The sequence below is a fragment of the Columba livia genome, chromosome 1 (assembly GCF_036013475.1).
Source record: "Columba livia isolate bColLiv1 breed racing homer chromosome 1, bColLiv1.pat.W.v2, whole genome shotgun sequence".
In the NCBI taxonomy this organism is placed as follows: Eukaryota; Metazoa; Chordata; class Aves; order Columbiformes; family Columbidae; genus Columba; species Columba livia.
In genome coordinates, this window is record NC_088602.1 from 173,424,967 (window position 1) to 173,437,025 (window position 12,059).

General features: G+C 48.7%; 1 protein-coding gene across 1 annotated transcript in view; it reads right to left on the reverse strand.

Moving 5' to 3' along the window:
- The window catches only part of LGALS1 (galectin 1), a 201,115-nt gene that overhangs the window by 137,617 nt on the left and 51,439 nt on the right, over window positions 1–12,059 (reverse strand). The gene's annotated exons all lie outside the window — the stretch shown is intronic.

Genomic DNA, 12,059 nt, shown 5'->3' on the forward strand with positions numbered 1-12,059 from the left:
CCCTTGCCTTCCAGCTGATCTGAAGAGGAACTTCCAGGGTGGTGGAGGCAGAAAGCAATCACAGAGAAAGAATTAAAGCTAAAGGCAGTCTGGGAGAGAGTTGGAGTCACTAGCTGATGGCTGAGTGCATTGGGTAGGGCTCTAATAAAAAACAAACAAACAAAAAAACCCGAACATTCCCCGTATCCCAGAAGAACTCTGGTCTTTGTTTCCCTCACGGTCCATGCCCACACAGAACAATCAGCCTAGGAATGGAGCAGAAGGCCACAGAAACCTGTGGAGAAAGAAGAAACTTGCAAAGAGTTGTAGTCAGGACTCATTTCAGGAATTCAGTATGGATTTCTGTCTCTCCACTCTTCTTCTCAGGGTCCAGCCTGGGTGGCACGTGAGTCATCCCTGGCTTCCTCCTGGGACCTTTGCAAACTCTGAGATGTCCCTGAGGAAGGTCTCCAACACTGCTGTGGGATGCCAGTAATATGTATTGATTTATTTGGTAGGAGCTGGTACCTAGTGGGCAATAAAACAGGCTGAGGGCTTCAGTGCTACTTGGAAGCAATCCAGTTTGGGATAATAGGATCTCAACTTCAGTTGCAGAAAATCATTTTCATTTACAGGAGCCCTGGGAACTCCTGGCCTGACACCACTTTGGTTGGGATTTAGCCAAGGGACCATGGAAAATGGGATCTATGCCAACACCTTAAGCATCCAAAATTGAGTTGTGAGGGGAAAGAGAGGAGGTCTTGGCTGACTTTCACTTTTTTTGGTGCCTTTTAAAACAGGAGCCCTTGTGTCAGCAACAGGCCTGACCACAGGTAAGTGGACTGCAGCAGTTGGGGACTGACAAGATGGGTCTGGAAAAACAGCAGGTGTGTTCCGCCTTGCTTTCTCAACAAGCCACAGCATGGCATCCAGAAGTATTCACAAACTGTTTGGAAGAGGCAATGGATTTTCTGTCAAGCAGGAGTTATCCTCTGTAAAGTGACATTTACATTTTTACCAAAGTTTCTCTGGCCTGCGATTCTTCTAGCACTTTGGGTTAATAGGAGCAGAGCCTGGCTCCACATTGTCTGTGGCTCGACATTTAGATGACTGTCAGAGGCAGAGAGAGGGCAGTGGTTTCAGCAGTGTTTAATGAAAAGCTGAGGGAAAGTAAAGTTATTGCTCCATCTTGGTTGCTATCAGTTTACTTTTTACGTTACTCTAACCAAGACCAGGGAAGAATGATACCCACTTATAGCTCCTTCCCTGCCAGAGAACTGCCATGCGTGGCATTTCAAGACCACAAGCAGTCCCAGTGAGGGTGGCTGCACTATGTGTTAGTCCCATGCTGGAGTCTTTTTATAGACTGCATGTCTAAGCAGTTTCAATGTCTTCTTCCAGTGCAGGACGCAGCACTGTTCCACTTGTTGAGGCTGCAGGACACCTTTCTTTGGTACTTTAAAAACAAACTCCTTCCCCTGCTTATGTGTGGGTTCTGTTGTTGTTGTTGTTTCTGTCACTCTTTTGTAATATTTACAAAAGACAGTTCCTGATGGAAGTGCTTGCAAGGCTCAGATGCCTACCCATGACAAGTCAGAGGAAGTTTCTCCTCAGGGACATTCCTCCAGGACTCCTCTGGGACTCCTCTCTGTACTGTCAGCCCCATTGCTACTGTCCTGTCCGGCACCTCAGTGCATCTCTTCCTCATAGGCCCCCAAATACCTCAACACAGCACCCCATTCTCAAACCCAAGCCATCTCCCTGGATAATCCACTTTACGTTACCTCTTTTCAACTAAAAATTGCCCTAAACAATAACCAGACCTCATATTCAGCGTTTCTGCAGTGCTTGAGCTTGGAAGGAGTCTGAAGAGAGCACTGCTAATTAGCTCACATCTTATCTGTCAGGTCAGTGTTATCCCTGCTTGAATGACTTAGACACCAAAGCACAAAGTGACCAGCTTCACAGAGGGACCTGAACTCCTTGGAATGTAATCTCGCTCTCTCCTTCTCTCCTCTGCTAATAGCAATAGAAGGTCACCTCTGTCATTCTGGAGCCCGGACACAGTGTGTGATGTTTTCTGCTGGTGTAAATCAGCATAGATCCACAGGGACTTCAGACCCCCACTCTGTGTGCACAGTCTTGGGGACATTTCTTAGCACAACCTGGGAATCCACTGGCGGGTCTGACCCTGGGTGTCCTGGGTCCAGGCAGAATGATCCCAGCCTTCCCTGCTGGTTTCACCATGGCAGATTGGGATAGTCAAAACACAGAGAGCTCTGAAGAGGAAAATTCAGGATGAAGAACAATGCACATCCCAGTGTGATGGATGTTCCCAGCCACCCAAAGCAGGTGAATGGCCTGAATGTTTTGACTGAGATCTGTGGAATCATAGAATCATTTAGGTTGGAAAAGACCTTTAAGATCATCGAGTCCAACCATTAAACTAACACACCAAGTCCACCACTAAGCCATGTCCCTAAGAGCGACTCATCCTAAGTGGCTACACTACCCTCTCCCATCAGGGGGTCAGCCATCTGCATGGCACCAAGTGGCAAGGGAGGGTGTGTGCTCCTTCTCTCAGCCCCTTTCACCACACCTCTGATTTTCTTGCCTCTTGGAGCAAAGGAGCAGGGAATGGACTTTTCCTCCTATGGAACTGGGAATGTATGGGAGTGCTGTAACTGGGAGTCCTCGCCACATCTCAGCAGCAACACTTGGTAAGTGTGGGAGTGATGCCCTCTCCTCACACCCACCCACCCACATATGCAGAGACAAATGCTGACTTACAGTCATTTCTGTCCTGGCTTCCACATCATGCTGGCTCTTCTGGGGCTGTGATCCAGCACTGACCAGACTCCGTGCTGCTTGTGGGATGGCTTGTGTTGCTGTGGGAGTGGTGCCTGCCATGGTTGGGGTACCATGACCTGGCACGGGCAAGCTGAGACCCATCTTTCCAGAGGCACTGGGAGTGTGCAAGGCTTGGACAGTTCAAATAGTGCAGAAATGGGGCCAGCAGAGGGCACTCCGATACCACTGCTCACCACCCGGACCGAGCCCTCAGATGGAGGACGGGGCCACCCCTAAAGCCCTACAGCCCTTCTTGGCTTTGCTCTGGGGGTAGCAGGCAACAGGGATCAAGGGCAGCAGCCTGCAGCCCTGCTTTGTACACTGCGGGAAGGAGAAAATGGGTGAGCACGCTGCAAGGGAGAGATGTCCCAGGAGAGATGTCCCAGGAGAGATGTCCCAGGAATCTCCCCTCTACCCATGTCTGCCTCGGTCAGCTCCCAGCAGCCACACCACTCCTATATGGATGGTGGATGCCGTTCACACAGCCCAAGGGTTTCTGCTCTGAGGCAACTGGTGCAGCATGGCTCGGGCACACGGCAGTTGGGGGAAGGCACTACCTTTCACTCCTTGGAAGGACTGCTGAGCCTCAGGCTCAATAACAGGACCCATCAGTCCTCTTCCCCATCTGCCTGTCCTGGTGGTGCCCCTGTTGCTCACATAAACCAGCTCTGGGCATATCCCAACCATCCCCACCTTGCAGAGAGCCTGCATGAGTGTCACCAGGACTGACTTGCATGTGGAAGATGGTTGGGGCTGTTCCTTTGGCAGATGAGAGGATTGCGCTTAATGGAGAGGACAGCAGCCATTTCAGCCCTGCTGCTCATGGCATGGGGTGACCAAGACAATGCAGAGGGGCCTGGTGGAGCCCCGATGGATTGAGACATCCTTGTGAGAGGTGCCTGGCAACAGAGTCTTCTGCAGAAGACTTTTGTTCAGGCCACAGTGCAGCAAAACCTTTCAGGAGACTTGCTGGCAAACCTCTCAGGAAGTCGAGGATCGCTGCGGTGAGCCCTCTCCTTTCTCCTTAACACCTGGAAACTCTTTGGGAACAGCTCAAGGAGTGCTGCATGCTGGTGCAGGAGGGATCCTAGTGCTGTGTTCACAGCAAAAGTGAGCAGCTTGATGCCTCGCAGACATTGCTGGGCTGCAGCCACAAAATCAGAGGTGCGTGAACTGGCCTGCTTGTTTCTGCCTGAGCTCTGGACACCTTCCCCTTCATAAAGCAGTGTGACAGCTACATGGGAAACTGGGATTTCCTCGAGCTCTTGTGTATGGGAGTCTCCCTGGCTTCTCTGCAGAGACAGCAGGAACAAAGCACCTTCCTATGTGCTCCGAGAGCCTGAGCGCCTTGCAGTTTTGCTGCAATAAATCTGGAGCAGCTATAAATCTGGAGCAGCTGGCTTAAGTTCCTCCAGGGTTCAGAAGAAAACACATCCAGCCTGATGTGTTTTGTTTGCCCACTCACTGTGTTTCTAATTGGAATGTTTGTAGCTCAGGAAATTGCTTCTTAGACTACAGTACCCACAGTCCTTGGCTGGCATCTTGGCATAGCCTGGTAGGGCAAAGCAAACCCCAGAGCTCTGAATTGGGTCTTTCCTTACCTGACCCATGCAGGCAGCTGGAGGTCTTCAGTCAAGCCTGGTCTACCAGCAGATGCACTTGCTCGGTTCATTGGGAAAAGACTGGTGAGATCAGTGAGTGAGAAATGCAGCTGTGGTTCCCTGCCTTCTCCCAGAGGCCATTTCCAGACTCTGGACCTAGCAAGCAGGGTCTCCTGAGTCTATTTCTTCTCCATTTCTGCAAAGCCTCATCCAGAACTTTTTCTAAATGAACCCTGAAGTCCAGTTTGGGAGAGATCACAAGGCAGAAACAACAAGCATAATGAACCATATTTAAAATGATATTTTTTCTGCCTTTGGAGTTTGGTTAATTTATAATCTATAAAAGTCTCTGCATAATTGTGTCTTGATTAAAATGGTATAATTAGGCGCTCTGGATCTCTCTCCCCTTTCCCTAAGATTATTTCTGTCTAATTGCTTTAATCTGTGTTTTCATGCACCCACTAGAAAATCAAAGCATGCTCCCATGAGGATGCGGGTGAGAGTGAATAAAGCTGACGACTCATTAAGTGCAGCAGAGAGAGGAAACTGCATCTAAATCACCACTACATTAATGAGGTAAAATAAAAAATCGAAACGAATAAATAACAAAGAGATAGAGAATTTAAAAAAAAAGAAAAAAGAAATGGAAACCACAACAAAACAACCTGACATAGTTTTTAATATTAATTAAGAAGATATTGAATAGCGATTTTTCTGTTGTTAAAGCTGACTTCCGCCATTGCTGATGGAGAGCAGAAGGTCTGGGAATATTAGTTCTTCAGATCGGGGGATGTTTTGTGGAGGGAGAAACTTATGCAGAACACAGCCCCTTGCTAGGGACAGAATAAAGTTCACTTAGCAGTTATTGAAGGGCCCGCATAGGAAAAGTGTCAGTCCAATCCAGTGGTTTAAGAGCAGTACCACAACCTGATCTAGTTGAAGATGTCCCTGCTCATTGCAGGGGTTTGGACTAGATGACCTTTGAAGGTCCCTTCCAACCCAATCTAGTCTATGATTCTATGATTCTAGTTATCCTGGATTTGAGCGGGAACTCCAGAGAGACCACTTGGACTCATGCAGAAGGTACTATCTGGCTGACTTCATTGCTAGGGAGGCTTGACAAGGCCCTAAAAGTTGACCAAGTCCATCCCCTGCCCGAAGATCAGAGCAACTTCACCTCTACCTTCTAGGTGACTTTCTGTCTTATTATCCATGATGTTTAGTCTACAGAGTCTGACAGCTAGCCTCAGTAACCTACAAACAGGCCACTTATTTCCCTCCAAGTGAGAAATCAGGAGAACAAAATGTTTAAAAAAAGCTTCTGGCAGTGTGTATGGTTTATTAACATCTGCTCTAGTCTCCTGAGGAGAAGACCAAGGTAGTGCTGTCCTCCGGTCTCTCATTGCAGGGCAGACTAACTGTGCTGTTTGCCTAGCTCAAGCACAAATTCCCACACATCACAGTGTAGAGAGGCTGATTTTTAACCCAGATGTGATTGGAAAGCTTTGTCAACAAGCTGTGCACAGCACTGTTTATTTTCAGCAGTGCTAAGCAGCCCAGACAGGGCAGCTGGATCACCAACCCTGCCGTGGACCACATCCATGCCATGCAGTGCAGAGCTCCAGACCCCAGAGCATGAGTGAACACCGTAATGTAATCTCCAGTAGTCAGTGATGTCATGATTTGCCCTTAACCCATCCATTCCCTCTTCATTAGTTTGGGATGTCATGGAAATGTGCATTCACATGTGGTTCTGCACAGGTCCTCAGCCAGTCACCCTGGCCAAAAATTGGTCGGCATCTGCCTCCTAGTGACCTTCATGCTCATTGCTATACTCCATTTCACATTTTTTTTGCCATGGATACACAGGTTTTAGAAAGTGAAGGCAAAAAGAACGTGAAGACGGCAAGGAAAGCCAGGAAGAGCATTGCTTGACCAATGAATAAGAGCTGTTCTCTCAGCAGAAATCTTGTCCCAGCTGTATTCTCCAGACTCCAGCTTCTGGGCAGGCCCCAAAGCTTCACCCTGACTGAGGGAACACTTTGCTGCTGCTCCATCAAGTGGTCAGTTCAATGTGGGGTTAGGGGCAGATACTTAAATGTTCTGCTGGGTCACTGTCTAACAACAGCTTCCTGTCAACATTCCATGAGGACCAAGCGTGGAGGGAGGATCGATGGTCATGTCAGCAAGGCAGCTGACAGGATAATACTTGAAAAGAAAGGAGGATCAGCTGCTTGCAGCCCTTGAGTTCAAGAAGAGCCTAATCTAATTAAGCGGAGACCACTATCAAATTACCAGCTCTCTTTTAACGTAGCCATTTTAAGTGGTTTGCTGTATTTATAGTAGGCGAGTTAGGGAGGGCTTTTCTCTCTTGAGGTTATGCTTGTGTGTAAGGAAGAGATGTATAATGTTAAGACTCCTGCTTTGAATCAGTGCCCATCCCCAGTCTGGAAAACATTTTGCATGAGATTTAAGACACCAAAATCTGATCCTAGTTAGCCTCTTCCTATGCCTTTGAAGGGAATGTATGTCTGGGTTGTTTCTGAATCTTGCCCCACGCCAGTAGTACAGAAGTTTCCTTTTGGGCTTAGGCTTTCCTTAAATCAAATGTATCTTCTGCAACTATTGATAGCCTTGAAAGGACAAGAGGAGGGGCTGGCTTGCTGTGGTCAGAAATCAGCAGCCATTTTCTGCTGAACTTTGATGGGAGTGGGATGGACCTGTCGCCCGCAGTTAGACAATGAGTGGAGAGGCTCTCGGCCCCACAGCCAGGCATGGGTTGCTGGTTGATGGGGTGCCCCCAATTTGTCTTCCCCTGATTAGTGTCTCTGGCAGCCTGTAGTCCTCTCCCTTACTTTCCCTGTAATTCCGTCTCTTGGGGAGCTCCTGTGTGGCAGGATCTGTGTCAAATGATCCCCCAGGCTCGCAGGAGGGAGGAGGTGGGAAATGCTCATTCAGAGCTGTTTCCATGCATAACAACAGTAATAATCCTTAGTCCTTTATCTAAAGCTTTTACAAATGTTAATTCATTAACCTCTGAGGTGAGGATTATTATCCACAGGATTGGACAGATGGGGGAAGCTGAGACACAGAGCGCCCAGCCTGAGGCTGTGGGACGAGGCAGTCTGATGCCACCAGGTCCTCCATTGCCCTCCAAAAACTTGTCTCTCCTTTCCCAGTGAGGGGTGGGCTGCCTTCTTCAGGTCACCCTGTCTTTAACAAGGACAGACCTCATCGGCAGTGTTCATCTCTGGCTCCAAGAGAGTCTTTCAAGATGAACTGGGGCACTGAGCCTTGTGCCTCCATGCCCCCCAGGCTGTCACCATGGGCCACTTCACCTGCATCACACAGAGGCCATGGAACTGCCCTTTCTCGAGGTGCTGAGGACCCCAGTTCATTTCTGTGTCTGTCAGATCACTACCTATGTTATTGCTTGTAAACAGAAAGAAAAAAGAAGTGGGAAAGAGAGGCAGAGGGAAAGGGAACAAGGCAGAAGTCCTAGAAATAAGGGACTTTTTGTTTCCTTCACCATCCCCATCTCCCTTCCAGCTGGGATTTCTTCTGTTCTTAATGATGTGTCTCATTTCTGACGTGAAAGATTAAAAACCAAGAGATTAAAAGATTACACAAAGTGGATGAGAGAGACTTTACTGCCTCCCTCCTACTTGCTGGGACAGACCTCTGGGAAACCTCTCTCTTCCTTCCTCTCCCTTCCCCTCCCACCCCTTGATCTTTACAGATGAAAAGGCCCTTGCTTTCTGATGGTTTGAGCCATTCTGGCCATCTTCAAGGCCACTCTCTGATCCTTGCTCAGGGGCAGGTGGAGAGAGAAAGGATATGTATAAGCTCGAGGGTGCTGCTGACATAATGTCCTAGCTGTCCATCTTCAGTAACTCTGGCATTTCTCCTCTGAGGAACCCTCCTTCCCCAGGCACTCTATATTGTTAGAGAGTTCTGCGACAAGGCAGGAAAAAGTCCAAGGCATCCTGAATCCACTGTGGTGAAGATACCACCCATGGCAATCTGAAGCCCTGCTTGGGAGGTGAGCATGTGGGAAGAAGACTGGAGCAGACCAAAACCATGGTGGGTTCCTTTGGCTATTCCTACTCTTGCAGGGCAGGTGCCAGAACAGGTCAGAGACCCTCTGAGTAGATCTTCAGCTCTGACACAGGGATGTTTCGGCAGCAATTCTGATAGAGCAGAGATTTGCTCCTGTTCACTCCCGAGGTGTTAGGGGTGTGGAGAGGAGAATGTTTGTCACTGTTTGTGTTGGTCCCTGTATTCTCTGCTCTTACACAGGACACCAGTTGCTCTAGACTGTGGACTTAGAGGGCTTGAATTGTCACACTGTAGTTCCAGACGAGGGCTGGAAAACCCAGCATGTTTTTGCACTTTGATTTTGCTGCTCGGTCCTTGCTTGGAGTTCACTGTTGCTCTTGATGGTGTAATAACCAACAGAGTTACGACTGAGCCCGTCTCTCCCTGCACAATGTCTACAATATCCACAGCCAGGAAAGGGAAGAAAGTCGACTGATCCCAGCAAGAACCTCCTAGCTGTGGCGTACTCAGAGACCTCTCAGCCAGATGGAGACAGCAGCCCCCTCCTCTAGGTCCACAGCTGTTAGGGTAGAACCTGGAAGCACTTCCACCCTGGAGGTACTGAGCAGGTTAATGTCCATCACACTCATGGGATGTTATTTCCAAACATGCTGCCATTTGTAAACGAAAAACAGGCCCCTCTCTGCTCGGCGGAGAATGAGGTATTGGCACAACAGTACAGGAACTGTTGATGCTACATATACACAGTACCTGCCATCTCCCACAGCCATTGCAACGTGCAGCCGCCCGTGCAGAAGAAGCCTCACCTCTTTATTCCTGACAGCTGTAAGTCCCTGGAAAACAATCCCTTCCCTCCCTCCTCCTGGAGTCCCAAAGCCAAGCTGGGAGCCTGGGAGCACACGAGCAGGGAAGAAAATCTGCCAACTTGGTCTTTCTCCCTCTGTCTCTCTTTTTAGCTGCCTGCGAGGGAAGTTGCAGGAAAATAATGAAATAAAAGCCAAGGCCCAGAGAAAGCTGATTCATCCAGAGCCTAGGGCCAGCGGTCGGCTCCAAGCAGAGCTGTAAAATCAATCTGTCACTGCTCACCGCAGTATAGATCAGCGGAGAGATTCCGACTGCAGCGAGGGCAGAACCCAGCCTTCTCCCGGGGACTGTTTTCCCCAGCCGTGGGACCTGGTTGTACCCCTGGGGGAGACGGGCAGATGGGGAAGAGTCAGAGAGGGAGAAGGGATGATCTGCTGGCTCCGTGAGCTGGAAACGCTCCCAGCGAGACTCGTTCCCCGGCAGCACACAGTGCAGGCAGCGCAGGCAGCGCAGGCAGCACAAGCAGTGCAGGCAGGCTGCATGGCTGTCTCCCCTCCCTGACTCTTCTCGTGCATATGGCACAACGGCCAGGTGATGGGGATGGGTTGGGGAATGGCTGTCTGCCCTTCCAGCCCCTGTTCCCCAGAGGTACCATCCACATTGAACATTACCTCCGGTGTTTCCCAGCTGGGGCACAGAGTGTTAATAAATCAGTTTTATCATCGCCTTTGTGACTCCCAGATTCTGGGCTATTCTGAGACTTAACAACTCCCTGGCATATGTTGGAATAACACTGGGGAATTGCTCTAATAAGGTCAGCTCCCTTGTTCACCTCTAACAGCATCTCCAGTCTTAGAGGACATAGCAGCCCACCAGAGCAGCAGCTGAGCAGAAAGGTGTAAACCAAGGAGGTGCTTGGGGACATTTCCATCCCTGCAAAGGGGGCAGAGAGCTCGGGCCTGGCTGGAGGGTGGTGGTCTCAGAGACATCAGCACAAAAGAATTAGAGGGTGATTCTTCTTTTGTAGTGCTGGACATGGAGAATGAGGCACCTTTGCAGCTGATTTAAAGTATCTATGATATCTTAGGAGGTTTTTTCCCTTGGTGCCGGTTGGGTTTTTTTATGTTTTGTTTTTGTGTTTTGTTTTGATTGTTTGTTTTGGTGTGTGTGTGTGTGTGTGGTTTTTTGTTTGTTTGTTTTGTTTGGGTTTTGTTTGTTTGTGTGTTTTGGTGTTTTTTATTGTTGTTGGTGTTTTTTTTTTTGTTTGGTTGGTTTTTTAACTTGTGAAGAGCCTCTACAAAATAAACACGGGCATGAGCTTCTCTACCCTCTGGATGATCACCTGCAGTGGAACAAATAAGAATCAGGGGCCTGGCTTTGAATGCGATCAAGGACCCAAATGTCCCAGACTCTGCTTGTCTCTGGGGACAGTTCTGTTCTGCTGAATTTAAGTATTGTTCCTGGGCCAACGGTAGTACGAGCAAGCACGAGTTTGACCCCCACAGGCCCTGGCAGCACGAGGATCCTGGCCGAGCACTTCTGAGTCCAGAACGGATCTGTGCCAGCAGGAGAACCTCTGGGAGACTCATCCCAAACAGACTGCAAGATGATCCTGGAGGAACTCAAGCAGGAACAAATCCTGCATTAATTTGCAGTTGGAAACATTTTCTCCTATTTCAACTCCCTTCAAGATTAGATAGTGTCTGTCCTTGGAAAAGGTAGAGAAAGATGGAAGCAAGTATCTGTTCCTTCAGCTTTTAGCTTCAAAAGAGCTTGGAGGGAAAAACCCATGGCCATAACCTCCCAAAGTGATAAAGGCAGGGAAATCAGAGTCTGTAGTTGCCAAAAGAAGCTTCTTTCTCCTCTCGTCCCAGATGGAGTAACTTTGGCATTTAATCCACTGGGAACAGGCATCTATAGATGGTCCAGGGAACATCCAGAAGTGTCCTCAGAACTGCTGACCTCTTGTCTCTCTGAGGGGTGTGTCTGTGTGGTTTTTCCCACTTGGATTTGCATGTGTGGGATAAAAAAGGCTACAACAAGCTTCCTAAGTCTCATTTTCAACAGGGCTGATGCACTTGTATGTTTGTATCTGGTAGACCAACTTGTTTCTTTATTGCCATCATGGTGGTGTGTGTTGGCTGGCGCTAGATTTGCTACCTCTTTGGGATTTGTTTGTGAGGAATTTAGATGGCGCCTTTGCCCTTGTTTGTTGTAGGGAGGTGACTCGTTGCTGTAGGGCTACTGACTGCCCCTGTGTACAGTGTTCATGGGTTTGGTGTCCTGTCTCTGAGGCTGCTGTATGCCTGTGAGAAGGCTGGGGGCAGTCCTGTACTTGCTGGGTTTGGATTTGCATGAGGTCATTTCTCTTCCAACAGAGAAAAATGTGCAGGGGGGCCAAAGGAGATCACCATCCCCCCAAAGCTCTGCAGGTCTGAGGTGGATGGGGTAATTACATTGTTCTGTACTTATACAATAACTAGCAGGATGGGGAAGTGGACTACAGGTGAGCTTCTCTAGATAATACTGGACATCACAATATCACACGTTCAATAACAGTGCTGCTTGCAATGGGGCTTGTGTCAGAGTGATTTCTCTACAGTTCTTGTGCTGCTTGAACAAAATCATTACTTTCCCATCAGAGTTTACACGCGCTTGTATGTCTGTACTCTTGTGCATGTAAGTGCTGCTGGTGGCAGGGTTTTGTGTTTTATTTTCCTAGAAGCTGTTGCAAGCATGTTGATATTTCTGCTGAGGGGAGTATCT